Here is a 27680-nt window from a genome sequence, read left to right as displayed (position 1 = left end):
TCTGAATATGCCTCAAATTATCTGTGCCTTTTTGCTTGTTAAGGCAGCGCCTATGCTGAAAGGAGACCGATTTAGAGAAAAAATCAAAGAATAAATCAAATAAAAAAATCTGTGAAGTCCTTCAAGGTTTTGTTTCCAACCTGTGTCAGAGGGCCTCTACCTCAAAGTCTCCAGAGGATTAATTCCTCCTGCTGTGTTTCGTGTCCAGTTACATCGAGTGCATGCAACGGTGGCGCAAACGGCTATGCACTTTCCGTTTTTCTGCCAACTCGATTTTTCTCGAAAACCTGGAGGACACAGCCCATTCAGAGCTTGTATTTTGGTACCATCCATAAGTCTGCCCACCCCATTCTTTCAGTAGATGCTCTCTTACATCATGGTGGAATTGGCCATTTATGAACCCTAAAGCTTTAAGATGTCCTATTCCTAAACTGATTGAGCTTTTGCATCAATCATTGTGTCAAGCAAAGGTATGCAGAGGCGAGATGGCTCGCTGGGCCATACCACCTTGGTGATAGCTCGCTGGAACCCGAGGTGTAAATATGCCTTGAGCTGGGCACCAAACCTTTGCTTGCTAAGGCAGCACATATACTAAGATTGGATCGATACAGAGAAGATTAGCATGGCCCCTGCGAAAGGATGACACACAAATCCGTGAAGCGCTCCATATTTTAGCTGCTGTGATCAAAGCCTGCATCACTGGACTTGATTCATCCCCTCCTGCCACTCTTTGTTTTCATTCTTGTTCTCTTGTGTCAAGAACTGGTGCATCTCCAATGTCTATAGCGCACTCTCAGTTTTCCTGCCAACTCTTTTTTTTAATGCTTGTACTCTGGGGCCATCGACGAGTGTGTCCACTCCCTTTCTTCAGCAGATGCCGTTGAGGAACAGGGTTTGACCACAAAGGCAATATCTCCAACCATATACACGCACCATATTCTCTCTGAAGCAAGATTCTTCCGAAATAAATAGGAGCGTTTCGTTTTCAGTCTTTTCTCTAAGGGTTCGAACCTGAGAGCTTGTGCTTTCAAAGAAGGTCCCAGTTTCAATTCACTCGAACATCCAGAGCACATCAAGGGCACGCGCCGTGCACAAAAAGACAAGTCTGAAGGACGGGGTGAGGAGAGGTGGTGACATGGAGCTCAATTTCAATGGCACCCAGAAAATATTGCCGTGACCCGGATTCCAACCAGGGTTGCTGCGGCCACAACGCAGAGTACTAACCACTATACGATCACAGCGAGCTACCAGTCTACCAGACGTGTCCCTGAATACAAAGGGGCGTTGTCATCTTTAGCTTGCAGACAAAACTGTTTCTTACCAACATAACTCTTTTCAAGGGTAATCATGTAACAGTGACTTTTTTTCCTTTTTATGGGGCGGTTTCCCGGACAGAGATTAAGCCTAGTGCTAGACTAAAATGGCCCTTTAAACCAGTTTAACAGAAATCTGCTTTCTCTGTCATGGCTTTAAATAGTCCTAGATTTAGTTTAGTCCAGAGTTTAATAAACTGATTTCCTGGAGGAAGATTAGAGTTACCCCAAGACTAAATTGAGTCTTAAATTAAACCTACCAGGAGGCAGGTTTAACTTCAGATTAACAATGTGTTTCAAAGAAGACACATGTATTACTAGTATATATATACAGTTGTGGTCAGAATTAATGGCACCCCTGGTAAATATGATCAAAAATTTTCTTTTGATCTTCCATTTAAAACAAATTGCAAAAATCTAACCTTTCATTGAAGTAAAATAATTGATAGTGGGGGGGAAATCACATTATGAAATAAACGTTTTTCTCCAAAGCACGTTGGCCACAATTATTGGCACCCCTAGAATTTTTTTACAAGTGAAAAATTTCTGAAGTATATTTCCATTAATATTTACCTTTTTTTAGCACACCAGGGTGACTAGGAACATAAAAATTGTCTTCTTGACTTTTCAAGAACGACTTCTTGTTTCACAGGAGTTTAAATATGAGGAAACACAAAGGCCAAATTCCCTCAATCATCCACCACAATGAGTGAAACCAAAGAATATAGTTCTGATGTGCATTAAAAGATTGTTGAGCATCACAAAATGGAAAGTGGCTTTAAGAAAATAGCTAAAGAATTGAAAATCCCCATTTTGACCATCAGGGCAATAATTATGAAGTTCCAATCAACTAAAGATGTTACGAATCTTTCAAGTGACAAGTTTCGCACGCTCTCCCTTTTGCACCATATATCTCGTTAAATGTGGAGCAAAACTGACTTGTGCATCTGTAGAGGCAGTGGGCGGAGCCTACATGAATATTCATGAGTTTCCCGGGCATGCGCGTGGAACTGCTCGTTTTAGTTCACTCAGAGGTTCCCTCCTCGTTTCTCAGCAGGTTTAATGGGTTATATATATATATTATAAGGTAAATATAGTTTCAGCGCGAACTTAAACTACAATTGTGTATCGTTTCGTAATGTTCATAATGTTTTTATTAATTTGCACATTTTGTGCATTCGTCAATGACTGAATGATTGCAGGCATTCACTTCGTGTAGGCCTATATAAAGTATTTAGATTCTTGTGTGAGTTTGGGAGATCTCACCACGAGTGGGAGGGAGTGGGGGTCGAGGGAAAGCACGAGAGTGAGTTCAAATGGTTCAATTTCAAAAGAAATGCCTGGAAGTCTGTTTGTAATTAATTGTATATATATATAATTAATTACAAACAGACTTCCAGGCATTTCTTTTCTTTTCTTCCATAGCTGATGTGTGCTGTTCCATATCTGATGTTTATTTAGCTTGCTTAAAAATAATTTTCTCTTGTTTAGTAAAAAAAAATTTCTGATGCCATTGTTTTCCTTGTATTTGCTTCTCAGTTCCATGCAATTTTTAGCTTTTCTTGGTTCATTCCATGTTTTATAGGCTACCTCTGTCATGCTAATTCAGATTAGTACAGTTGGTTTTAAATTAATCTGGTTTATTTTAGTTCAGGGCTCCATAGTCCAGGTGTAACTAATCTGTACTTAATCTGTGTTACAGAAAGCCATTTTTTAAGACACGATTAACTATTCTAGATTAAGGCCTACTCCAGGCTTAATTTAAACCCTGTCCGGGAAACCGCCCCATAAAGTTTAAGCTAGGCCTCCAGAAGGTTACAAACTAAAGCTGGCGCATTCTGTCAACGTAGTCGGCAGCATTCGAACCTGCACGGGGAGACCCCAATGGATTTCTAGTCCATCGCCTTAACCACTCGGCCACGACTACGAGCTGGCTGAAAGGGGCACGTCGTTTGTGGATTGGTGGCTTGCAGCGTTGCTGCCCGAGGCCAGTGTAGATCAGCAAGAACTCAACAACAAAACGTTGTGTCAAAGGCGCAGTTGTTTGTAGCAAATAGCAAGCCCGCGGCACTCTAGGTAACAGCCAGCGAGTGTACTGACACCTAGCGATTAGAAAATATACACGCACCATATTCTCTCTGAAGCAAGATTCTTCCGAAATAAATAGGAGCGTTTCGTTTCCAGTCTTTTCTCTAAGGGTTCGAACCTGAGAGCTCGTGCTTTCAAAGAAGGTCCCAGTTTCAATTCACTCGAAGATCCAGAGCACATCAAGGGCACGCGACGTGCACAAACAGAGAAGTCCTAAGGACGGGGTGAGGAGAGGTGGTGACATGGAGCTCAAATTCAATGGCACCCAGAAAATATTGCCGTGACCCGGATTCGAACCGGGGTTGCTGCGGCCACAACGCAGAGTACTAACCACTATACGATCACGGCGAGCTACAGGACTACCCGACGTGTCCCTGAATACAAAGGGGCCTTGACATATTTAGCTTGCAGACAAAACTGTTTCTTACCAACATGACTCTTTTCAAGGGTAATCCTGTAACAGTGACTTTTTTTCCTTTTATAAAGTTTAAGCTATGCCTCCAGAAGGTTACAAACTAAAGCAGGCGCATGCTGTCAACGTAGTCGGCAGGATTCGAACCTGCGCGGGGAGACCCCAATGGATTTCTAGTCCATCGCCTTAACCACTCAGCCACGACTACAAGCTGGCTGAAAGGGGCATGTCGTTTGGCTTGGAGCGTCGCTGCCCGAGGCCAGTGTAGATCAGCATGAACTCAACAACAAAACGTACCGCTCCACAAAAAGAGGCTCGTTCGCCCGAACAGGGACTTGAACCCTGGACCCTCAGATTAAAAGTCTGATGCTCTACCGACTGAGCTATCCGGGCTCTTGCTGGGCAAGCGTGCGTGCTGCGTCGGAACGCACAGCAAAATGAATCGTATTGGCGCAGAAAAAAGAGTGTCCTCCAATGCATTGCGTTTCCTTCTTCGAAGATTCAGAACGTCCCAACTGCTTTGAATGGGGAACGTTTTGTGAACAGGGAACAGAGTTAATGGACTGGCAACAATCTCCATAGAACATGAATTGGCACAGAGAATCGAAATAGAGGATGCAGTTAAGACCTTTGCTGCGATGAAGGCTTGCCGTGCGCGTTTCTGAAATGTAAGTTAAGCTTCATTTGCTCTTTAGTCGTTATTTAAGATGGTGAACCTACTGACGATATAATGTGCTTGCGGACATTTCATTTGTGTGTGTATACGCACATAAGAAAGTGGTGTAAAGAGATTTGCAACAGTAATTTGAGGAGGTGAAATGTGATTATTTGGAAAATTCCTGTCATGACTGCTTAAAGAAAAATGCCAGCAGGCATGTCGTTTGGCTTGGTGCCTTGTAGCGTCGCTGCCCGAGGCCAGTGTAGATCAGCAAGAACTCAACAACAAAACGTACCGCTCCACAAAAAGAGGCTCATTCACCCGAACAGGGACTTGAACCCTGGACCCTCAGATTTAAAGTCTGATGCTCTACCGACTGAGCTATCCGGGCTCTTGCTCGAGAAGCGTGCGTGCTGCGTCGGAACGCACAGCAAAATGAATCGTATTGGCGCAGAAAAAAGAGTGTCCTCCAATGCGTTGCGTTTCCTTCTTCGAAGATTCAGAATGGCCGTCAAAACGTCTGCTATGTCAAAATATATTTTCTAATTAGTGGGAATGCAGCCTAGTAGACTGATGATAATAGTAATTAAAGGAAAATAATGCTAGGAAAAAGAACAAAAACTCACTGCTACTTGTCTGGAAAGCCTCTTCACACGCTTCAATGCTGTTGACTTGCCGCGCTCTTATCGTTATTGTAAACTTGTGTCAAAGGCGCAGTTGTTTGTAGCAAATAGCAAGCCCGCGGCACTCTAGGTAACAGTCAGCGAGTGTACTGACACCTAGCGATTAGAAAATATACACGCACCATATTCTCTCTGAAGCAAGATTCTTCCGAAACAAATAGTAGCGTTTCGTTTTCAGTCTTTTCTCTAAGGGTTCGAACCTGAGAGCTCGTGCTTTCAAAGAAGGTAAGTTAAGCTTCATTTGCTCTTTAGTCGTTATTTAAGATGGTGAACTTACTGATGATATAATGTGCTTGCGGACATTTCATTTGTGTGTGTATGCGCACATAAGAAAGTGGTGTAAAGAGATTTGCAACAGTAATTTGAGGAGGTGAAATGTGATTATTTGGAAAATTCCTGTCATGACTGCTTAAAGAAAAATGCCAGCAGGCATTTGCCTCCTGCATAAACTTTAAAATTGTTGACATTTTGGGCACACGAGCGTTGCACACTATTTGCGTTATATGTAGGCCTATGGCTTATTGGTCTTTGTGTGTTGTTGCTGGTTTTGCATTATATGTATATGACATATTGGTCTTTGTGTGTTGTTGCTGGTTTTGCCTTATATGTATATGGCATATTGGTCTTTGTGTGTTGTTGCTGGTTTTGCGTTATATGTAGGCTATATGGCATATTGGTATTTGTGTGTTGTTGCTGGTACATTGCAAATAGAGGGGCAGCCCAATTGTTTTTCGCCTAGTGCGGCAGAAGTGCACTCATTCGAAGTGCAAAAAAAGCTGTAAAGCACAGGAGGGAGCTTCACAGGGGGTATGGCTTATCTAAATGAGATATATATGAGCCCTATTGTCACTCCCAGCAGCAGAGACAGGTGAGAACTGCACAATCTTTAGAGGTCGTTTTCTCATCTTTGAGCTTTTTTAAGTGCCTACCTTCAAATGGCGACAACTTCTCCAAATATGATCAGATTTCCACATGTTACATGTTACACATGTTTCAGCTGGCTGAAAGGGGAATGTCGTTTGGCTTGGTGCCTTGTAGCGTCGCTGCCCGAGGCCAGTGTAGATCAGCAAGAACTCAACAACAAAACGTACCGCTCCACAAAAAGAGGCTCATTCACCCGAACAGGGACTTGAACCCTGGACCCTCAGATTAAAAGTCTGATGCTCTACCGACTGAGCTATCCGGGCTCTTGCTCGAGAAGCGTGCGTGCTGCGTCGGAACGCACAGCAAAATGAATCGTATTGGCGCAGAAAAAAGAGTGTCCTCCAATGCGTTGCGTTTCCTTCTTCGAAGATTCAGAATGGCCATCAAAACGTCTGCTATGTCAAAATATATTTGCTAATTAGTGGGAATGCAGCCTAGTAGACTGATGATAATAGTAATTAAAGGAAAATAATGCTAGGAAAAAGAACAAAAACTCACTGCTACTTGTCTGGAAAGCCTCTTCACACGCTTCAATGCTGTTGACTTGCCGCGCTCTTATCGTTATTGTAAACTTGTGTCAAAGGCGCAGTTGTTTGTAGCAAATAGCAAGCCCGCGGCACTCTAGGTAACAGCCAGCGAGTGTACTGACACCTAGCGATTAGAAAATATACACGCACCATATTCTCTCTGAAGCAAGATTCTTCCGAAATAAATAGGAGCGTTTCGTTTTCAGGCCCCTGAATACAAAGGGGCCTTGTCATCTTTAGCTTGCAGACAAAACTGTTTCTTACCAACATGACTCTTTTCAAGGGTAATCCTGTAACAGTGACTTTTTTTCCTTTTATAAAGTTTAAGCTAGGCCTCCAGAAGGTTACAAACTAAAGCATGCGCATGCTGTCAACGTAGTCGGCACGATTCGAACCTGCGCGGGGAGACCCCAATGGATTTCTAGTCCATCGCCTTAACCACTCGGCCACGACTACAAGCTGGCTGAAAGGGGCATGTCGTTTGCCTTGGTGCCTTGCAGCGTCGCTGCCCGAGGCCAGTGTAGATCAGCATGAACTCAACAACAAAACGTACCGCTCCACAAAAAGAGGCTCGTTCGCCCGAACAGGGACTTGAACCCTGGACCCTCAGATTAAAAGTCTGATGCTCTACCGACTGAGCTATCCGGGCTCTTGCTGGGGAAGTGTGCGTGCTGCGTGGGAACGCACAGCAAAATGAATCGTATTGGCGCAGAAAAAAGAGTGTCCTCCAATGCATTGCGTTTCCTTCTTCGAAGATTCAGAACGTCCCAATTGCTTTGAATGGGGAACGTTTTGTGAACAGGGAACAGAGTTAATGGACTGGCAACAATCTCCATAGAACATGAATTGGCACAGAGAATCGAAATAGAGGATGCAGTTAATACCTTTGCTGCGATGAAGGCCTGCCGTGCGCGTTTCTGAAATGTAAGTTAAGCTTCATTTGCTCTTTAGTCGTTATTTAAGATGGTGAACCTGCTGATGATATAATGTGCTTGCGGACATTTCATTTGTGTGTGTATATGCACATAAGAAAGTGGTGTAAAGAGATTTGCAACAGTAATTTGAGGAGGTGAAATGTGATTATTTGGAAAATTCCTGTCATGACTGCTTAAAGAAAAATGCCAGCATGCATTTGCCTCCTGCATAAACTTTAAAATTGTTGACATTTTGGGCACACGAGCGTTGCACACTATTTGCGTTATATGTAGGCCTATGGCTTATTGGTCTTTGTGTGTTGTTGCTGGTTTTGCATTATATGTATATGGCATATTGGTCTTTGTGTGTTGTTGCTGGTTTTGCGTTATATGTATATGGCATATTGGTCTTTGTGTGTTGTTGCTGGTTTTGCGTTATATGTAGGCTATATGGCATATTGGTATTTGTGTGTTGTTGCTGGTACGTTGCAAATAGAGGGGCAGCAAAATTGTTTTTCGCCTAGTGCGGCAGAAGTGCACTCATTCGAAGTGCAAAAAAAGCTGTAAAGCACAGGGGGGAGCTTCACAGGGGGTATGGCTTATCTAAATGAGATGTATATGAGCCCTATTGTCACTCCCAGCAGCAGAGACAGGTGAGAACTGCACAATCTTTAGAGGTCGTTTTCTCATCTTTGAGCTTTTTTAAGGGCCTACCTTCAAATGGCCACAACTTCTCCAAATATGATCAGATTTCCACATGTTACATGTTACACATGTTTCAGCTGGCTGAAAGGGGCATGTCGTTTGGCTTGGTGCCTTGTAGCGTCGCTGCCCGAGGCCAGTGTAGATCAGCAAGAACTCAACAACAAAACGTACCGCTCCACAAATAGAGGCTCATTCACCCGAACAGGGACTTGAACCCTGGATCCTCAGATTAAAAGTCTGATGCTCTACCGACTGAGCTATCCGGGCTCTTGCTCGAGAAGCGTGCGCGCTGCGTCGGAACGCACAGCAAAATGAATCGTATTGGCGCAGAAAAAAGAGTGTCCTCCAATGCGTTGCGTTTCCTTCTTCGAAGATTCAGAATGGCCGTCAAAACGTCTGCTATGTCAAAATATATTTGCTAATTAGTGGGAATGCAGCCTAGTAGACTGATGATAATAGTAATTAAAGGAAAATAATGCTAGGAAAAAGAACAAAAACTCACTGCTACTTGTCTGGAAAGCCTCTTCACACGCTTCAATGCTGTTGACTTGCCGCGCTCCTAACGTTACGTTATTGTAAACTTGTGTCAAAGGCGCAGTTGTTTGTAGCAAATAGCAAGCCCGCGGCACTCTAGGTAACAGCCAGCGAGTGTACTGACACCTAGCGATTAGAAAATATACACGCACCATATTCTCTCTGAAGCAAGATTCTTCCGAAATAAATAGGAGCGTTTCGTTTTCAGCCTTTTCTCTAAGGGTTCGAACCTGAGAGCTCGTGCTTTCAAAGAAGGTCCCAGTTTCAATTCACTCGAACATCCAGAGCACATCAAGGGCACGCGCCGTGCACAAAAAGAGAAGTCAAGTCAAGTCAAGTCACCTTTATTTATATAGCGCTTTTTACAATACAGATTGTATCAAAGCAGCTTCACAGTGATAACGTGAAAATAATATAACAGAGTTTGTTTCTAAAAGAAAATTGAGTCAACGTCCACCTTAAGCAAGGCAGATCAATAATATTATTGAATATTAAATGTCCCCAACTAAGCAAGCCAAAAGCCAAGGCAACAGTGGCAAGGAACCAAAACTCCATCAGGTGACAGAATGGAGAAAAAAAAAACCTTGGGAGAAACCAGACTCAGTCGGAGGGCCAGTTCTCCTCTGGCCAACGAAGGAACAGTGCATGATTTATGATTCGGGCAGCATTACAAGTCAGATTGGATCGGAACATTTAGAATATTTATCCATTTCCATCTTTTGGAAGTCCAAGTAATCACGCCGGTGTTGAGACGAGTTGTTGAGGATCAGTGCCGTCCACCATAGAGGGTCCATATCGCCGGTGTTGAGTCGTCTCTTCACAGGCTTTGTGATTGGCGTATCTGAAGTCTCTGTGAAAGGCTGGATACAAACTGGAGCTGACGAACGCCGTTTTTCTCGGGACTCGCGTCCCGAGATAACAGCAGAAAAGCAAAAAGGGAAAATAATTAGCGTAGCTGCTGTTCATAATGATTTCCATAACACGGGCGTAAATGATAAAAAACATGAAGACAGTGATTCTTGCGTCCCAGAGTCACCCCCCTCCGTCCCCCACTCAACTCAGCCCTGCTTACTGACCTCTACATCCCTCCTGCTGCTGAGACCCAACCACAATCTCACAATCTCTCCGCAACCCAACCATACGCGCCGACCCGTTTGACTAAGGCTGTCGAGCCCCACTGTCGTCGTTAATGCAGGTTCAGTGGCAACGGTTCCGTATGGCATACCAACTACCGCAAAACACAATATCTACCCAACCACCCGTCATTCACGCAATATACACAGGAACGTAATGACTGTAAATACTATGCAACTTATACAAATAACCTACAGACTCTTCAAGTTTTATAATATTAAATGCATTTGATCTGATTCAGCAGTGGTATAAAAGGTAAGCATTATGTAAATGCTTGGCTAAAGAGATGCGTCTTTAATCTAGTTTTAAACTGGGACAGCGAGTCAGAGCTTCGAACAATATCAGGAAGGCTATTCCAGAGTTTTGGAGCTAAATGTGAGAACGCCCTTCCTCCTTTAGTGGACTTAGATATCCTAGGAATGACCAGAAGCCTCGAATTTAGTGATCTTAAAGAACGTGATGGATTGTAGGGCGATAGAAGGTCCATTAAATACACAGGAGCTAAACCATTTAGGGCTTTATAGGTCAGTAATAGTACTTTGTAATTGATACGGAACTTGATAGGTAACCAGTGTAGAGATGATAAAATTGGTGTTATATGATCATATTTTCTTGACCTAGTAAGAACTCTAGCAGCTGCATTTTGCACTAACTGTAGCTTGTTTATTGAGGATGCAGGACAGCCAGCTAATATAGCATTACAATAATCTAGTCTCGAGGTCATGAATGCATGAACTAACTTTTCTGCATCAGAAACAGATAGCATGTTACGTAGCTTTGTAATGTTTCTAAGGTGGAAAAAGGCTGTTCTTGTAACATATGAAATATGATTTTCGAAAGACAAGTTGCGGTCTAGTATAACACCCAGGTCTTTTACTGTAGTGGATAAAGTAACTGGACATCCTTCTATATTAAAGTTGTATTGTAAGTGAGTTTGTGGGTAGTTTTTTGGACCAATAAGTAATACCTCCGTTTTATCTGAATTTAGTAGCAGGAAATTACGCGTCATCCAGCATTTTATATCTTTGAGACACTCTGTCAATTTAGATGAGTTAGTGTTTTCATCCTGTCGTGATTAAATATATAATTGAGTGTCATCAGCATAACAGTGGAAATTAATTCCATGTTTTCTTATAATATTACCAAGTGGGAGCATATATATTGAGAATAGCAGAGGGCCTAACACCGATCCTTGCGGCACTCCATAGTCTACTGACGTTATCTTTGATTTTTCCCCATTTAAACAGACAAAATGATAACGGTCTGATAAGTACGATCTAAACCAGCTTAATGCCTGTCCCTGAACACCAGTGTAGTTTTGTAGTCGATCCAGGAGTATTTTATGATCGATAGTGTCGAACGCAGCGCTTAGATCGAGTAGAACTAGTATTGAGATACAGCCTTGGTCAGAAGCTAAAAGTAAATCATTTGTAATTTTAACTAGCGCAGTTTCTGTGCTATGATGCGGTCTGAATCCTGACTGGAATTTTTCATATATCTCATTTTCTTGCAAGAAAGAGCACAATTGAGCGGACACAATTTTTCTAGTATTTTAGACATAAATGGAAGATTTGAAATGGGTCTGTAATTTGCTAAGTTATTTGGGTCTAATTGCGGTTTCTTAATGAGAGGTTTTATTACTGCCAGCTTGAATATTCTTGGAACATGACCTAAAAATAAAGACGAGTTAATACTATTGAGAAGAGGCTCTTCCACTACAGGTAACACTTCTTTCAGTAGTTTAGTGGGTATTGGATCTAATAAACATGTTGTTGTTTTCGATGCAATGATAAGTTTATTTAGCTCTTCCTGTCCTATAGTTGTAAAGCGGTGTAGTTGTTCCAGAGGGGCGATAATTGAGGCTGAATCATAAGACACCATAAAAGAGTGTACATTTACAATTGTGTTACGGATGCTTTCTATTTTCTCATTAAAGTAGTTCATAAAATCATTACTACTATACTGTAACGGAATATTTTGCTCTGGTGATGTCTGTATATTTGTTAGTCTAGCCACGGTGTTAAATAAAAACCTTGGATTATTTTGGTTATTTTCTATTAGTTTGTGGAGATGCTCAGCCCTGGCTGCTTTTAGAGCCTTTTTATAACGTGACATACTGTCTTTCCACGCGAATCTAAAGACCTCTAAATTAGTTTGTTTCCATTTACGCTCTAAGTTACGAGTTTCTCTCTTGATAACATGCGTAGCACTGTTGTACCAAGGTGCTTTAGTTTTCTCTCTAACCTTTTTTAATCTAATTGGTGCAACAAAATCTAATGTACTAGAGAAAATGGTGCTCAAACTGCTAGTCATTTCCTCTAGTTCATCTGTTTGTTTGGGTTCACTGAGCAGCTGAGATAGATCAGGTAAGCTATTTAAGAATCTATCTATAGTGGTTGGAACGATTGTTCTGCCTGGTCGATAACGTGGCGCAACATGACAAATTTCAGCAGTACGTATTATACAAGTTACCATGTGATGATCAGTGAGATCGTCACTTTGCGGTATAATATCTATATCAGTTGGATTGGTTCCATATGATATAATTAAGTCTAGTGTATGATTTAGACGATGAGTGGGACCACTGACGTTTTGCTTGACCCCAAAAGAGTTTAATAAATCTGTAAACGCAGTCCCTAACGCATCATTTGTGTTATCTACGTGTATGTTAAAATCTCCAACAATTATTGCTTTATCGGTATTGACCAATAGATCTGAGAGAAACTCTGCAAACTCTTTTAGGAAATCAGCATAGGGCCCTGGAGGTCTATATACAGTAGCCAAGGCTAGAGATAATAGGGATTTCTTTCTTACATCTAAGAGCGTAATATTTAGTACAAGTACTTCAAATGAATTAAACCTGTGACCTGTTTCCTGAATAACATTAAGAATATCTCTATAGATTGTTGCAACACCGCCGCCACGACCGATCAGACGGGGCTCATGCTTATAACAGTATCCTGGTGGAGTGGACTCATTTAGACCGAAATAATCATTTGGTTTAAGCCAGGTTTCAGTAAGGCAAAGTACATCGAAGCTATTATCTGTGACCATTTCATTTACAATAACCGCCTTAGGTGTGAGCGATCTAATGTTTAGAAGACCTAGTTTTAGAAATTGTTTTTGTTCACTGATATTTAGATTTTCAGGTTTAATTACAATAAGATTTTCCCTAGATCCTACAGTAGATTTATTATATGGCCTCACTAAACGAGGAATAGACACAGTTTCTATATAATGTTCTACACTACTTATTTCAATTAATTTGGCACAGCAAAGACTGTGATTTGGACTTTGATTTTCTAGTCATATGGTGTGTAACGTCTTGGAGATGTTGTCCGACAGAACAGCCGCTCCGATTCTGCTGGGGTGCAGGCCATCAGCACGGTAGAGCCTAGGTCGCTCCCAGAACAGATTCCAATTATTTACAAAGAGCAGTTTCTGTTCATTACACCATGACATTAACCATTCATTTAGTGCAAATAATCTACTGAACCTTTCCTGTCCTTGTCGGTACGTGGGAAGCGGTCCAGACACGATGATCGTTGCCTCAGGCGCTGTGCTGCGTACCGTCTCGATCAGGCTCTTGTAGTCCTTCTTCAGAACCTCCGTCTGCCGCAGCCTGATGTCGTTTACTCCCGTGTGCAGCACTACTGCTCCGACGCGCTCGTCACCGTTCAGGATCTCGGGAACCTGTGCGGCGACATCAAGAACACGTGCACCAGGAAAGCAGTGAGTGCGCACCGTACCCTTACCTGAGGTAGCGCGGACATGACGGACCATGGAACTGCCGATGATCACGGCGTCGTCGCGTTCCGACTCGCGAAGGGGGGAGAAGCGGTTCCGGGTGGAGATCTCGAAGACCGGGAGGGGCGGAGAGGTTCTTGCTCTGGTCCTGGCTCGTGTCTTTCGCTGTGGGATCACCCAGGGTCCATGGTGTTGTGTCGGTGCCGGAGTGAATGATGCCAGAGATGATCGCGTCCTCCTGGGCAGAGAAACGCACGGAGTAGACGAAGTCGGAGTCAAAAAGTTACTAACCACTGACTTATGAGCATCGGCGCGTGACGTTTCAAGCGCTGATCGCCGATCCCGCAGCTCGGCTTGTTTCTCCAGCAGACCACGGATCTGTTTTTCCACCGATTCCAGCTCCAATCGTACCGAAATCAGCTCGAATGTGTCCTCACCTGCACTCAGAGGTAACGTTAGACACACATCCGATATGTTCGCCATTATAACAGATGAACAGTAAATTAGTAGTGATACTATCAATATCACTACTAATTTAGGAGTGAAATGCTGGATATAACCTGTATCCTTTCAGTGAAACGGGTGTAAAATAAAACGGTCGGTAGGCGCGAGGCCATGCGTGAAATGCTAGCGGACTAAAGGCTAGTAGCCGAGATTCGCAAAGTTGGATCTAAGTAGCGATATCAAAGTAATCCGATTGTTTTTTATAAGGAATAGTAGCGAGGATAAGTTCCCATGATATAAAAATAGAAAGTGCTTGTTTATAAATTAGTTGAAAAGAAGAAAAGCAAGGATTAATGAATCAATTCGACGGAGCTCCAAACACAGACACAAACCGCACGCGCATGCGCATGCGTCTGAAGTCTGAAGTCTGAAGGATGGGGTGGTGACATGGAGCTCAATTTCAATGGCACCCAGAAAATCTTGCCGTGACCCTGATTGCTGCGGCCACAATGCAGAGTACTAACCACTATACAATCACAGCGAGCTACAGGTCTACCCGACGTGTCCCTGAATACAAAGGGGCCTTGTCATCTTTAGCTTGCAGACAAAACTGTTTCTTACCAAAATAACTCTTTTCAAGGGTAATCCTGTAACAGTGACTTTTTTTCCTTTTATAAAGTTTAAGCTAGGCCTCCAGAAGGTTACAAACTAAAGCAGGCGCATGCTGTCAACGTAGTCAGTAGGATTCGAACCTGCGCGGGGAGACCCCAATGGATATCTAGTCCATCGCCTTAACCACTCGGCCACGACTACAAGCTGGCCGAAAGGGGCATGTCGTTTGCCTTGGTGCCTTGCAGCGTCGCTGCCGGAGGCCAGTGTAGATCAGCAAGAACTCAACAACAAAACGTACCGCTCCACAAAAAGAGTCTCGTTCGCCCGAACAGGGACTTGAACCCTGGACCCTCAGATTTAAAGTCTGATGCTCTACCGAGTGAGCTATCCGGGCTCTTGCTCGAGAAGCGTGCGTGCTGCGTCGGATCGCACAGCAAAATGAATCGTATTGGCGCAGAAAAAAGAGTGTCCTCCAATGCATTGCGTTTCCTTCTTCGAAGATTCAGAATGGGCGTCAAAACGTCTGCTATGTCAAAATATATTTGCAAATTAGTGGGAATGCAGCCTATTAGACTGATGATAATAGTAATTAAAGGAAAATAATGCTAGGAAAAAGAACAAAAACTCACTGCTACTTGTCTGGAAAGCCTCTTCACACGCTTCAATCCTGTTGACTTGCCGCGCTCTTATCGTTATTGTAAACTTGTGTCAAAGGCGCAGTTGTTTGTAGCAAATAGCAAGCCCGCTGCACTCTAGGTAACAGCCAGCAAGTGTACTGACACCTAGCGATTAGAAAACTATGTGACCCGTCACAGAAACCAGGGACACAAGTCGGCAGCACAACTTTCGAGCAAAATGAGAAAGAAAGGTTTTTTTCAAAATTGGTGAATTTCAATTTTTTGTAGAATCTGTTAATTGAAATCACGAAGAAGCCTCTCCATGTTTGAGATAGCAGAATCAGAATCAGAATCAGAAAGAGCTTTATTGCCAAGTGTGCTTGCACACACAAGGAATTTGTTTTGGTACTGAGGCTTCCAGTGGACATATACAAATACAACATGAAACATAATACTACAAATTATAAGAATAAAAAATAAAAATATAAATATATGAGAATAAAACTATCACAGTTGGGTTTAGTCAGAATAGACATTTTCAGATTTACAGATTATGAACCTATTTACAGTGTTTTGAATATTATAAATAAATAAATCTACATATAAGTATCACCTGAGTTGTAGGATATTGCACTAAACAGTGGGAGTATTGCACTTACAGGCATATGCCTTGGGAGGAGTGTTAACTGTTCAGGAGGAAAATGGCCTGTGGGAAGAAACTGTTCCTGTGCCGAGATGTTCTTGTGGCCAGTGATCTGAGTCTCCGTCTTGACGGTAACAGTTCGAACAGGTGGTGTCCAGGGTGAGTGGAGTCTGTGATGATTTTACCTGCTCTCTTCCTCACTCTGGAAGAGTACAGGTCCTGGAGGTTTGGCAGGGGGGCACCAATGATCCTCTCCGCAGTCCGGACTGTCCGTTGTAGTCTCCTGATGTCTGATTTGGTAGCTGAACCAAACCAGACAGTGATGGAAGCGCACAAGACAGACTCAATGATGGCTGAGTAGAACTGAATCAGCAGATCCTGTGGCAGGTTAAACTTCCTCAGCTGGCGAAGGAAGTACAGTCTCTGCTGGGCCTTTTTCACAGTGGAGTCAATGTGATTGTCCCACTTCAGGTCCTGAGAGATGATAGTGCCCAGGAACCTGAATGACTCCACTGCTTCCACAGTGCTGTTCATGATGGTGAGTGGGGGGAGTGCTGAGCTGTTCCTCCTGAAGTCCACGATCATCTCCACTGTTTTGAGCGTGTTCAGCTCAAGGTTGTTATAACTGCACCAGGCAGCCAGCTGTTCAATCTCCAGTCTGTCAGCAGACTCGTCACCGTTTTGGATGAGACCGATGACAGTGGTGTCGTCTGCAAATTTCAGGAGCTTGACAGTGGGGTCTTTAGAAGTGCAGTCATTAGTGTACAGGGAGAAGAGCAGTGGGGAGAGAACGCACCCTTGGGGGGCTCCGGTGCTGATTGTGAGTGTCTTGGATGTGTGTTTCCCCAGTCTCACTCGCTGCTGCCGGTCCGTCAGGAAGCTGGTGATCCACTGACAGATCGAGGATGGTATGGAGAGCTGGGTCAGTTTGGCTGTGAGAAGACCAGGCATGATGGTATTGAAGGCCGAACTGAAGTCCACAAAGAGGATCCTTGCATAAGTCCCTGGTCTGTCGAGATGTTGCAGGATATAATGCAGTCCCATGTTGACTGCATCATCCACAGACCTGTTTGCTCTGTAAGCAAACTGAAAGGGATCCAGCAGGGGTCCAGTGATGTCCTTCAGGTGGGCCAGCACCAGTCTTTCAAACGACTTCATGACCACAGACGTGAGAGCGACAGGTCTGTAGTCATTAAGTCCAGTGATTTTGGGTTTTTTGGGGACAGGAATGATAGTGGAGCGTTTGAAGCAGCAGGGAACTTCACACTGCTCCAATGATCTGTTGAAGATCTGCGTGAAGACCGGGGCCAGTTGGTCAGCGCAGGCTTTTAAACAAGCAGATGAGATGCCGTCTGGGCCTGAGGCTTTCCTAGTCTTCTGTTTTTTGAAGACTCGGCTCACGTCCTCCACACAGACCTTAAGCTCAGGTTGGATGGCAGGAGGGGGGAGTGATAATTGGAGTGCAGGAGGTGATGGTGAATGTGTGAAGTGCAGATCAGACCGGGTGTGTGGTGTGAGTGAGGGCTTTTCAAACCGGCAGTAAAATGAATTTAAATCGTCAGCCAGGTGTTGATTGTCCACTGATCGAGGGGATGGTGACTTGTAGTTGGTGATGTTCCTCAGGCCATTCCAGACTGATGATGGGTCGTTGGATGAAAACTGTTTTTTCAGTTTATCAGAGTAGTTCCTTTTAGCAACTCTGATCTCCTTTGTCAATCTGTTTCTGGCCTGGTTATACAAGATTTTATCCCCACTTCTGTAAGCATCCTCTTTGGCATGACGAAGGTGTTTGAGTTTCCCAGTAAACCATGGTTTATCATTAGTGAATGATAAGAATGTCCTGGTAGGAATGCATGTATCCTCACAGAAACTTATATATGATGTTACAGTATCTGTGAGCTCATCCAGATCATTGGTAGCAGCTTCAAAAACAGTCCAATCAGTGCAATATTGGTATTAGCAGTATTGGTATATTTAAAAGCTTACATTTTGAGGTTGAAATCGGCTTGTTTTCGGAGATTCTAGCATTCAGTAGGGGCGTGACGTGTCATTGTCTGTGTGTATTTTCATACTGAATAACCCGGCGGTTTTGCCCCCGCCCTCCAAGTGAACCGCATGGCTACTTATTATGCTGTGCTCTGGCCGGCTCTATCTGATATCAAAATTCAATGAAGATGGATGCCGCAAAGATTGTCGCAGACGAGCTGAACCGTGGCAGTTACACCGAAAATGTTTTCGCCGCACTTCGTGGGCTCGGGAAACTGAACCGGAGGTATGGGCGCGGCGCGCGCGCCATCAGTGCTTGAATACGGCGGCTCGGCTCGCTGACAGCGGTGGCTGGCTGTTTCATATGTGACGTCCCAATTGCTTTGAATGGGGAACGTTTTGTGAACAGGGAACAGAGTTAATGGACTGGCAACAATCTCCATAGAACATGAATTGGCACAGAGAATCGAAATAGAGGATGCAGTTAAGACCTTTGCTGCGATGAAGGCCTGCCGTGCGCGTTTCTGAAATGTAAGTTAAGCTTCATTTGCTCTTTAGTCGTTATTTAAGATGGTGAACCTACTGATGATATAATGTGCTTGCGGACATTTCATTTGTGTGTGTATACGCACATAAGAAACTGGTGTAAAGAGATTTGCAACAGTAATTTGAGGAGGTGAAATGTGATTATTTGGAAAATTCCTGTCATGACTGCTTAAAGAAAAATGCCAGCAGGCATTTGCCTCCTGCATAAACTTTAATATTGTTGACATTTTGGGCACACGAGCGTTGCGCAATATTTGCGTTATATGTAGGCCTATGGCTTATTGGTCTTTGTGTGTTGTTGCTGGTTTTGCATTATATGTATATGGCATATTGGTCTTTGTGTGTTGTTGCTGGTTTTGCGTGATATGTATATGGCATATTGGTCTTTGTGTGTTGTTGCTGGTTTTGCGTTATATGTAGGCTATATGGCATATTGGTATTTGTGTGTTGTTGCTGGTACGTTGCAAATAGAGGGTCAGCACAATTGTTTTTGGCCTAGTGCGGCAGAAGTGCACTCATTCGAAGTGCAAAAAATGCTGTAAAGCATAAGATATGGCTTATCTAAATGAGATGTATATGAGCCCTATTGTCACTCCCAGCAGCAGAGACAGGTGAGAACTGCACAATCTTTAGAGGTCGTTTTCTCATCTTTGAGCTTTTTTAAGTGCCTACCTTCAAATGGCCACAACTTCTCCAAATATGATCAGATTTCCACATGTTACATGTTACACATGTTTCAGCTGGCTGAAAGGGGCATGTCATTTGGCTTGGTGCCTTGTAGCGTCGCTGCCCGAGGCCAGTGTAGATCAGCAAGAACTCAACAACAAAACGTACCGCTCCACAAAAAGAGGCTCATTCACCCGAACAGGGACTTGAACCCTGGACCCTCAGATTAAAAGTCTGATGCTCTACCGACTGAGCTATCCGGGCTCTTGCTCGAGAAGCGTGCGTGCTGTTTCGGAACGCACAGCAAAATGAATCGTATTGGCGCAGAAAAAAGAATGTCCTCCAATGCATTGCGTTTCCTTCTTCGAAGATTCAGAACGGCCGTCAAAACGTCTGCTATGTCAAAATATATTTGCAAATTAGTGGGAATGCAGCCTATTAGACTGATGATAATAGTCATTAAAGGAAAATAATGCTAGGAAAAAGAACAAAAACTCACTGCTACTTGTCTGGAAATTCTCTACACACGCTTCAATGCTGTTGACTTGCCGCGCTCCTATCGTTATTGTAAACTTGTGTCAAAGGCGCAGTTGTTTGTAGCAAATAGCAAGCCCGCGGCACTCTAGGTAACAGCCAGCGAGTGTACTGACACCTAGCGATTAGAAAATATACACGCACCATATTCTCTCTGAAGCAAGATTCTTCCGAAATAAATAGGAGCGTTTCATTTTCAGGCCCCTGAATACAAAGGGGCCTTGTCATCTTTAGCTTGCAGACAAAACTGTTTCTTACCAACATGACTCTTTTCAAGGGTAATCCTGTAACATTGACTTTTTTTCCTTTTATAAAGTTTAAGCTAGGCCTCCAGAAGGTTACAAACTAAGGCATGCGCATGCTGTCAACGTAGTCGGCACGATTCGAACCTGCGCGGGGAGACCCCAATGGATTTCTAGTCCATCGCCTTAACCACTCGGCCACGACTACAAGCTGGCTGAAAGAGGCATGTCGTTTGCCTTGGTGCCTTGCAGCGTCGCTGCCCGAGGCCAGTGTAGATCAGCATGAACTCAACAACAAAACGTACCGCTCCACAAAAAGACGCTCGTTCGCCCGAACAGGGACTTGAACCCTGGACCCTCAGATTAAAAGTCTGATGCTCTACCGACTGAGCTATCCGGGCTCTTGCTCGAGAAGCGTGCGTGCTGCGTCGGAACGCACAGCAAAATGAATCGTATTGGCGCAGAAAAAAGAGTGTCCTCCAATGCATTGCGTTTCCTTCTTCGAAGATTTAGAAAGTCCCAATTGCTTTGAATGGGGAACGTTTTGTGAACAGGGAACAGAGTTAATGGACTGGCAACAATCTCCATAGAACATGAATTGGCACAGAGAATCGAAATAGAGGATGCAGTTAATACCTTTGCTGCGATGAAGGCCTGCCGTGCGCGTTTCTGAAATGTAAGTTAAGCTTCATTTGCTCTTTAGTCGTTATTTAAGATGGTGAACCTGCTGATGATATAATGTGCTTGCGGACATTTCATTTGTGTGTGTATACGCACATAAGAAAGTGGTGTAAAGAGATTTGCAACAGTAATTTGAGGAGGTGAAATGTGATTATTTGGAAAATTCCTGTCATGACTGCTTAAAGAAAAATGCCAGCATGCATTTGCCTCCTGCATAAACTTTAAAATTGTTGACATTTTGGGCACACGAGCGTTGCACACTATTTGCGTTATATGTAGGCCTATGGCTTATTGGTCTTTGTGTGTTGTTGCTGGTTTTGCATTATATGTATATGGCATATTGGTCTTTGTGTGTTGTTGCTGGTTTTGCGTTATATGTATATGGCATATTGGTCTTTGTGTGTTGTTGCTGGTTTTGCGTTATATGTAGGCTATATGGCATATTGGTATTTGTGTGTTGTTGCTGGTACGTTGCAAATAGAGGGGCAGCAAAATTGTTTTTCGCCTAGTGCGGCAGAAGTGCACTCATTCGAAGTGCAAAAAAAGCTGTAAAGCACAGGGGGGAGCTTCACAGGGGGTATGGCTTATCTAAATGAGATGTATATGAGCCCTATTGTCACTCCCAGCAGCAGAGACAGGTGAGAACTGCACAATCTTTAGAGGTCGTTTTCTCATCTTTGAGCTTTTTTAAGTGCCTACCTTCAAATGGCCACAACTTCTCCAAATATGATCAGATTTCCACATGTTACATGTTACACATGTTTCAGCTGGCTGAAAGGGGCATGTCGTTTGGCTTGGTGCCTTGTAGCGTCGCTGCCCGAGGCCAGTGTAGATCAGCAAGAACTCAACAACAAAACGTACCACTCCACAAAAAGAGGCTCATTCACCCGAACAGGGACTTGAACCCTGGACCCTCAGATTAAAAGTCTGATGCTCTACCGACTGAGCTATCCGGGCTCTTGCTCGAGAAGCGTGCGTGCTGCTTCGGAACGCACAGCAAAATGAATCGTATTGGCGCAGAAAAAAGAGTGTCCTCCAATGCGTTGCGTTTCCTTCTTCGAAGATTCAGAACGTCCCAATTGCTTTGAATGGGGAACGTTTTGTGAACAGGGAACAGAGTTAATGGACTGGCAACAATCTCCATAGAACATGAATTGGCACAGAGAATCGAAATAGAGGATGCAGTTAAGACCTTTGCTGCGATGAAGGCCTGCCGTGCGCGTTTCTGAAATGTAAGTTAAGCTTCATTTGCTCTTTAGTCGTTATTTAAGATGGTGAACCTACTGATGATATAATGTGCTTGCGGACATTTCATTTGTGTGTGTCTATACGCCCTTAAGAAAGTGGTGTAAAGAGATTCGCAACAGTAATTTGAGGAGGTGAAATGTGATTATTTGGAAAATTCCTGTCATGACTGCTTAAAGAAAAATGCCAGCAGGCATTTGCCTCCTGCATAAACTTTAAAATTTTTGACATTTTCGGCACAGGAGCGTTGCGCACTATTTGCGTTATATGTAGGCCTATGGCTTATTGGTCTTTGTGTGTTGTTGCTGGTTTTGCATTATATGTATATGGCATATTGGTCTTTGTGTGTTGTTGCTGGTTTTGCCTTATATGTATATGGCATATTGGTCTTTGTGTGTTGTTGCTGGTTTTGCGTTATATGTAGGCTATATGGCATATTGGTATTTGTGTGTTGTTGCTGGTACGTTGCAAATAGAGGGGCAGCACAATTGTTTTTCGCCTAGTGCGGCAGAAGTGCACTCATTCGAAGTGCAAAAAAAGCTGTAAAGCACAGGGGGGAGCTTCACAGGGGGTATGGCTTATCTAAATGAGATGTATATGAGCCCTATTGTCACTCCCAGCAGCAGAGACAGGTGAGAACTGCACAATCTTTAGAGGTTGTTTTCTCATCTTTGAGGTTTTTTAAGTGCCTACCTTCAAATGGCCACAACTTCTCCAAATATGATCAGATTTCCACATGTTACATGTTACACATGTTTCAGCTGGCTGAAAGGGGCATGTCGTTTGGCTTGGTGCCTTGTAGCGTCGCTGCCCGAGGCCAGTGTAGATCAGCAAGAACTCAACAACAAAACGTACCGCTCCACAAAAAGAGGCTCATTCACCCGAACAGGGACTTGAACCCTGGACCCTCAGATTAAAAGTCTGATGCTCTACCGACTGAGCTATCCGGGCTCTTGCTCGAGAAGCGTGCGCGCTGCGTCGGAACGCACAGCAAAATGAATCGTATTGGCGCAGAAAAAAGAGTGTCCTCCAATGCGTTGCGTTTCCTTCTTCGAAGATTCAGAATGGCCGTCAAAACGTCTGCTATGTCAAAATATATTTGCTAATTAGTGGGAATGCAGCCTAGTAGACTGATGATAATAGTAATTAAAGGAAAATAATGCTAGGAAAAAGAACAAAAACTCACTGCTACTTGTCTGGAAAGCCTCTTCACACGCTTCAATGCTGTTGACTTGCCGCGCTCCTAACGTTACGTTATTGTAAACTTGTGTCAAAGGCGCAGTTGTTTGTAGCAAATAGCAAGCCCGCGGCACTCTAGGTAACAGCCAGCGAGTGTACTGACACCTAGCGATTAGAAAATATACACGCACCATATTCTCTCTGAAGCAACATTCTTCCGAAATAAATAGGAGCGTTTCGTTTTCAGTCTTTTCTCTAAGGGTTCGAACCTGAGAGCTCGTGCTTTCAAAGAAGGTCCCAGTTTCAATTCACTCGAACATCCAGAGCACATCAAGGGCACGCGCCGTGCACAAAAAAAGAGAAGTCTGAAGGATGGGGTGGTGACATGGAGCTCAATTTCAATGGCACCCAGAAAATCTTGCCGTGACCCGGATTGCTGCGGCCACAACGCAGAGTACTAACCACTATACAATCACAGCGAGCTACAGGTCTACCCGACGTGTCCCTGAATACAAAGGGGCCTTGTCATCTTTAGCTTGCAGACAAAACTGTTTCTTACCAAAATAACTCTTTTCAAGGGTAATCCTGTAACAGTGACTTTTTTTCCTTTTATAAAGTTTAAGCTAGGCCTCCAGAAGGTTATAAACTAAAGCAGGCGCATGCTGTCAACATAGTCAGTAGGATTCGAACCTGCGCGGGGAGACCCCAATGGATTTCTAGTCCATCGCCTTAACCACTCGGCCACGACTACAAGCTGGCCGAAAGGGGCATGTCGTTTGTGGATTGGTGCCTTGTAGCGTCGCTGCCGGAGGCCAGTGTAGATCAGCATGAACTCAACAACAAAACGTACCGCTCCACAAAAAGAGGCTCGTTCGCCCGAACAGGGACTTGAACCCTGGACCCTCAGATTTAAAGTCTGATGCTCTACCGAGTGAGCTATCCGGGCTCTTGCTCGAGAAGCGTGCGTGCTGCGTCGGATCGCACAGCAAAATGAATCGTATTGGCGCAGAAAAAAGAGTGTGCTCCAATGCATTGCGTTTCCTTCTTCGAAGATTCAGAATGGGCGTCAAAATGTCTGCTATGTCAAAATATATTTGCAAATTAGTGGGAATGCAGCCTATTAGACTGATGATAATAGTAATTAAAGGAAAATAATGCTAGGAAAAAGAACAAAAACTCACTGCTACTTGTCTGGAAAGCCTCTTCACACGCTTCAATGCTGTTGACTTGCCGCGCTCTTATCGTTATTGTAAACTTGTGTCAAAGGCGCAGTTGTTTGTAGCAAATAGCAAGCCCGCGGCACTCTAGGTAACAGCCAGCGAGTGTACTGACACCTAGCGATTAGAAAATATACACGCACCATATTCTCTCTGAAGCAAGATTCTTCCGAAATAAATAGGAGCGTTTCGTTTTCAGTCTTTTCTCTAAGGGTTCGAACCTGAGACCTCATGCTTTCAAAGAAGGTCCCAGTTTCAATTCACTCGAACATCCAGAGCACATCAAGGGCACGCGCCGTTCACAAAAAAGTAGCCTAAAGGACGGGGTGAGGAGAGGTGGTGACATGGAGCTCAATTTCAATGGCACCCAGAAAACCTTGCCGTGACCCGAATTCGAACCGGGGTTGCTCCGGCCAAAACGCAGAGTACTAACCACTATACGATGACGGCGAGCTACCGGTCTACCCCACGTGTCCTTGACTACAAAGGGGCCTTGTCATCTTTAGCTTGCAGACAAAACTGTTTCTTACCAACATAACTCTTTTCAAGGGTAATCCTGTAACAGTGACTTTTTTTTTCCTTTTATAAAGTTTAAGCTAGGCCTCCAGAAGGTTACAAACTAAAGCAGGCGCATGCTGTCAACGTTAGGGGTGGGAATTGGCAAAAATTTGACGATTTGATAGTATTGCGATATTTGGGCCACGATTCAATATTATTGCGATTCTCAATATATTGCGATACAGCAAGTATTGCGATTCAATTCTGCGATATTGCGATTCACGTCCCCCATATTATTCAAAGGCATTACAAAAAATTAGGAAAATAAGACCGCTCACCTCACTTTAAATGTCACATTTAATTCTGTAAACATTATCTTCTACACATTAACTGAAGTGCAAAAACTGAAAAACTTGTTCTTGAACATTCGGGAGACACATTGCAACACTGGTTTCATCACTTGCCCACCGCGGCACCGAAACAAAAACAAAAAAAAAGTTTAAAGCGTTAAAAATGTTTAACGCAATTACGCAGTATCCGTTAAATCCTGCCTGTATTACACACACACACACACACACACACACACACGACCCACAGAAAAGACGCGCGTCAGTATCAAGTTCTCTTTCGAGCTTGAACAAACCATAACACACACAAATTATGCCAAAATGTCAGTTTTGCCGAGTGTTCTCATAAGAGCAATCTTGAACTATTTAAATAAACGTAGAGATTTGTGAGAAAATGGGACGCGTGTCAGATCGCGTCTCTGTCCCACATTGCACTGCATTAACGAATGTACAGCGCTCAACGCCTGTCGCTCACTCGTTTTCATTCACTCCTTCAAGTTAACAGTATTAGTGGACTAACGTTAACTTAGGGAATAGGCCTAACTTAGTGAATGAGGGTTTAGAGGGCGATTTCAACCCATGTTCTCAAGCAGTGAAAAATAGAGGACAATGACAACGCGCTGACAGACAAGACCGAGCAGATAATATTTAATATGAAACAAACAAAACTCACTGAGCTCCCAGCACATAACTTAAAATTATTTAAATACAATAGAGTAACATAAAGCAGACATAATAGAGTAACATAAACCTGAGAATAATCATAAAACCGAAATTTACCCACACTTTCGATTTGAAAGATGCGGAGCGTCGTGTACAACAGTAATACTGAAGCCATTTTCATTTGAATTTGCTGTCGAATGTACGACAACAAAGCACCGCAAAAAGCGCCACCTTGTGGATGTAATACACAAATGTAAATGATCAGAGTAAACTCTGAGAAAACCGGAAAGTAAAACAGATAATTTTATAATTAAATATCGCAATACTTTGCGGTACTGTATCGATATAATTGCGTGTGCAAAATATCGCGATACTGAACAGAATCGATTTTTTCCCCCACCATTAGTCAACGTAGTCGGCAGGATTCGAACCTGCGCGGGGAGAGCCCAATGGATTTCTAGTCCATCGCCTTAACCACTCGGCCACGACTACAAGCTGGCTGAAAGTGGCATGTCGTTTGGCTTGGTGCCTTGCAGCGTCGCTGCCCGAGGCCAGTGTAGATCAGCATGAACTCAACAACAAAACGTACCGCTCCACAAAAAGAAGCTCGTTCGCCTGAACTTGAACCCTGGACCCTCAGATTAAAAGTCTGATGCTCTACCGACTGAGCTATCCAGGCTCTTGCTCGAGAAGCGTGCGTGCTGCGTAGGAACGCACAGCAAAATGAATCGTATTGGCGCAGAAAAAAGAGTGTCCTCCAATGCATTGCGTTTCCTTCTTCGAAGATTCAGAACGGCCGTCAAAACGTCTGCTATGTCAAAATATATTTGCAAATTAGTGGGAATGCAGCCTATTAGACTGATGATAATAGTCATTAAAGGAAAATAATGCTAGGAAAAAGAACAAAAACTCACTGCTACTTGTCTGGAAAGCCTCTTCACACGCTTCAATGCTGTTGACTTGCCGCGCTCTTATCGTTATTGTAAACTTGTGTCAAAGGCGCAGTTGTTTGTAGCAAATAGCAAGCCCGCGGGACTCTAGGTAACAGCCAGCGAGTGTACTGACATCTAGCGATTAGAAAATATACACGCACCATATTCTCTCTGAAACAAGATTCTTCCGAAATAAATAGGAGCGTTTCGTTTTCAGTCTTTTCTCTAAGGGTTCGAACCTGAGAGCTCACTCAAACATCCAAAGCACATCAAGGGCACGTGCCGTGCACAAAAAGAGTAGGCCGAAGGACGGGGTGAGGAGAGGTGGTGACATGGAGCTCAATTTCAATGGCACCCAGAAAACCTTGCCGTGACCCGGATTCGCTGCGGCCACAACGCAGAGTACTAACCACTATACGATCACGGCGAGCTAGCGGTCTACCCGACGTGTCCCTGACTACAAAGGGGCCTTGTCATCTTTAGCTTGCAGACAAAACTGTTTCTTACCAACATAACTCTAATCAAGGGTAATCCTGTAACAGTGACTTTTTTTCCTTTTATAAAGTTTAAGCTAGGCCTCCAGAAGGTTACAAACTAAAGCTGGCGCATGCTGTCAACGTAGTCGGCAGGATTCAAACCTGCGTGGGGAGACCCCAATGGATTTCGAGTCAATCGCCTTAACAACTCGGCCACGAGTACAAGCTGGCTGAAAGGGGCATGTCGTTTGGTGTGGTCCCTTGCAGCGTCGCTGCCCGAGGCCAGTATAGATCAGCAAGAACTCAACAACAAAACGTACCGCTCCACAAAAAGAGGCTCGTTCGCCCGAATAGGGACTTGAACCCTGGACCCTCAGATTAAAATTCTGATGCTCTACCGACTGAGCTATCCAGGCTCTTGCTCGAGAAGCGTGCGTGCTGCGTGGGAACGCACAGCAAAATGAATCGTATTGGGGCAGAAAAAAGAGTGTCCTCCAATGCATTGCGTTTCCT

The 27680-nt window shown here is 43.8% G+C and overlaps 18 non-coding genes across 18 annotated transcripts; 1 reads left to right on the top strand and 17 right to left on the bottom strand.

Annotated features, from left to right (window-relative positions):
* Positions 1–571: 571 nt before the first annotated feature.
* On the top strand, positions 572–674 carry LOC143712798 (U6 spliceosomal RNA). Its single transcript, XR_013195090.1, has one exon. It is a non-coding gene; the product is annotated as a U6 spliceosomal RNA (small nuclear RNA).
* Positions 675–3158: 2484 nt separating this feature from the next.
* trnas-aga (transfer RNA serine (anticodon AGA)) lies at positions 3159–3240 on the bottom strand. Its single transcript has one exon. It is a non-coding gene; the product is annotated as a tRNA-Ser (tRNA).
* Positions 3241–3677: 437 nt separating this feature from the next.
* trnah-gug (transfer RNA histidin (anticodon GUG)) lies at positions 3678–3749 on the bottom strand. The gene has a single exon. It is a non-coding gene; the product is annotated as a tRNA-His (tRNA).
* Positions 3750–3939: 190 nt separating this feature from the next.
* On the bottom strand, positions 3940–4021 carry trnas-aga (transfer RNA serine (anticodon AGA)). Its single transcript has one exon. It is a non-coding gene; the product is annotated as a tRNA-Ser (tRNA).
* Positions 4022–4133: 112 nt separating this feature from the next.
* Positions 4134–4206, bottom strand: trnak-uuu (transfer RNA lysine (anticodon UUU)). The gene has a single exon. It is a non-coding gene; the product is annotated as a tRNA-Lys (tRNA).
* Positions 4207–6268: 2062 nt separating this feature from the next.
* trnak-uuu (transfer RNA lysine (anticodon UUU)) lies at positions 6269–6341 on the bottom strand. The gene has a single exon. It is a non-coding gene; the product is annotated as a tRNA-Lys (tRNA).
* Positions 6342–6979: 638 nt separating this feature from the next.
* Positions 6980–7061, bottom strand: trnas-aga (transfer RNA serine (anticodon AGA)). Its single transcript has one exon. It is a non-coding gene; the product is annotated as a tRNA-Ser (tRNA).
* A 120-nt stretch (positions 7062–7181) lies between these two features.
* trnak-uuu (transfer RNA lysine (anticodon UUU)) lies at positions 7182–7254 on the bottom strand. Its single transcript has one exon. It is a non-coding gene; the product is annotated as a tRNA-Lys (tRNA).
* Positions 7255–8418: 1164 nt separating this feature from the next.
* trnak-uuu (transfer RNA lysine (anticodon UUU)) lies at positions 8419–8491 on the bottom strand. The gene has a single exon. It is a non-coding gene; the product is annotated as a tRNA-Lys (tRNA).
* Positions 8492–14814: 6323 nt separating this feature from the next.
* On the bottom strand, positions 14815–14896 carry trnas-aga (transfer RNA serine (anticodon AGA)). The gene has a single exon. It is a non-coding gene; the product is annotated as a tRNA-Ser (tRNA).
* Positions 14897–19344: 4448 nt separating this feature from the next.
* Positions 19345–19417, bottom strand: trnak-uuu (transfer RNA lysine (anticodon UUU)). The gene has a single exon. It is a non-coding gene; the product is annotated as a tRNA-Lys (tRNA).
* Positions 19418–20055: 638 nt separating this feature from the next.
* Positions 20056–20137, bottom strand: trnas-aga (transfer RNA serine (anticodon AGA)). The gene has a single exon. It is a non-coding gene; the product is annotated as a tRNA-Ser (tRNA).
* Positions 20138–20257: 120 nt separating this feature from the next.
* trnak-uuu (transfer RNA lysine (anticodon UUU)) lies at positions 20258–20330 on the bottom strand. The gene has a single exon. It is a non-coding gene; the product is annotated as a tRNA-Lys (tRNA).
* Positions 20331–21494: 1164 nt separating this feature from the next.
* On the bottom strand, positions 21495–21567 carry trnak-uuu (transfer RNA lysine (anticodon UUU)). The gene has a single exon. It is a non-coding gene; the product is annotated as a tRNA-Lys (tRNA).
* Positions 21568–22733: 1166 nt separating this feature from the next.
* On the bottom strand, positions 22734–22806 carry trnak-uuu (transfer RNA lysine (anticodon UUU)). Its single transcript has one exon. It is a non-coding gene; the product is annotated as a tRNA-Lys (tRNA).
* Positions 22807–23703: 897 nt separating this feature from the next.
* trnas-aga (transfer RNA serine (anticodon AGA)) lies at positions 23704–23785 on the bottom strand. The gene has a single exon. It is a non-coding gene; the product is annotated as a tRNA-Ser (tRNA).
* Positions 23786–26169: 2384 nt separating this feature from the next.
* Positions 26170–26251, bottom strand: trnas-aga (transfer RNA serine (anticodon AGA)). Its single transcript has one exon. It is a non-coding gene; the product is annotated as a tRNA-Ser (tRNA).
* Positions 26252–27308: 1057 nt separating this feature from the next.
* trnas-cga (transfer RNA serine (anticodon CGA)) lies at positions 27309–27390 on the bottom strand. Its single transcript has one exon. It is a non-coding gene; the product is annotated as a tRNA-Ser (tRNA).
* Between the last annotated feature and the right edge of the window lie 290 nt (positions 27391–27680).

This window comes from Siphateles boraxobius, unplaced genomic scaffold, assembly GCF_051911475.1.
Source record: "Siphateles boraxobius isolate OS27281-9 unplaced genomic scaffold, OSU_SipBor_1 51, whole genome shotgun sequence".
NCBI classification, from domain to species: Eukaryota; Metazoa; Chordata; class Actinopteri; order Cypriniformes; family Leuciscidae; genus Siphateles; species Siphateles boraxobius.
The sequence above is the reverse complement of the archived record's forward strand: the minus strand, read 5'-3'. Positions and strand labels throughout refer to the sequence as shown.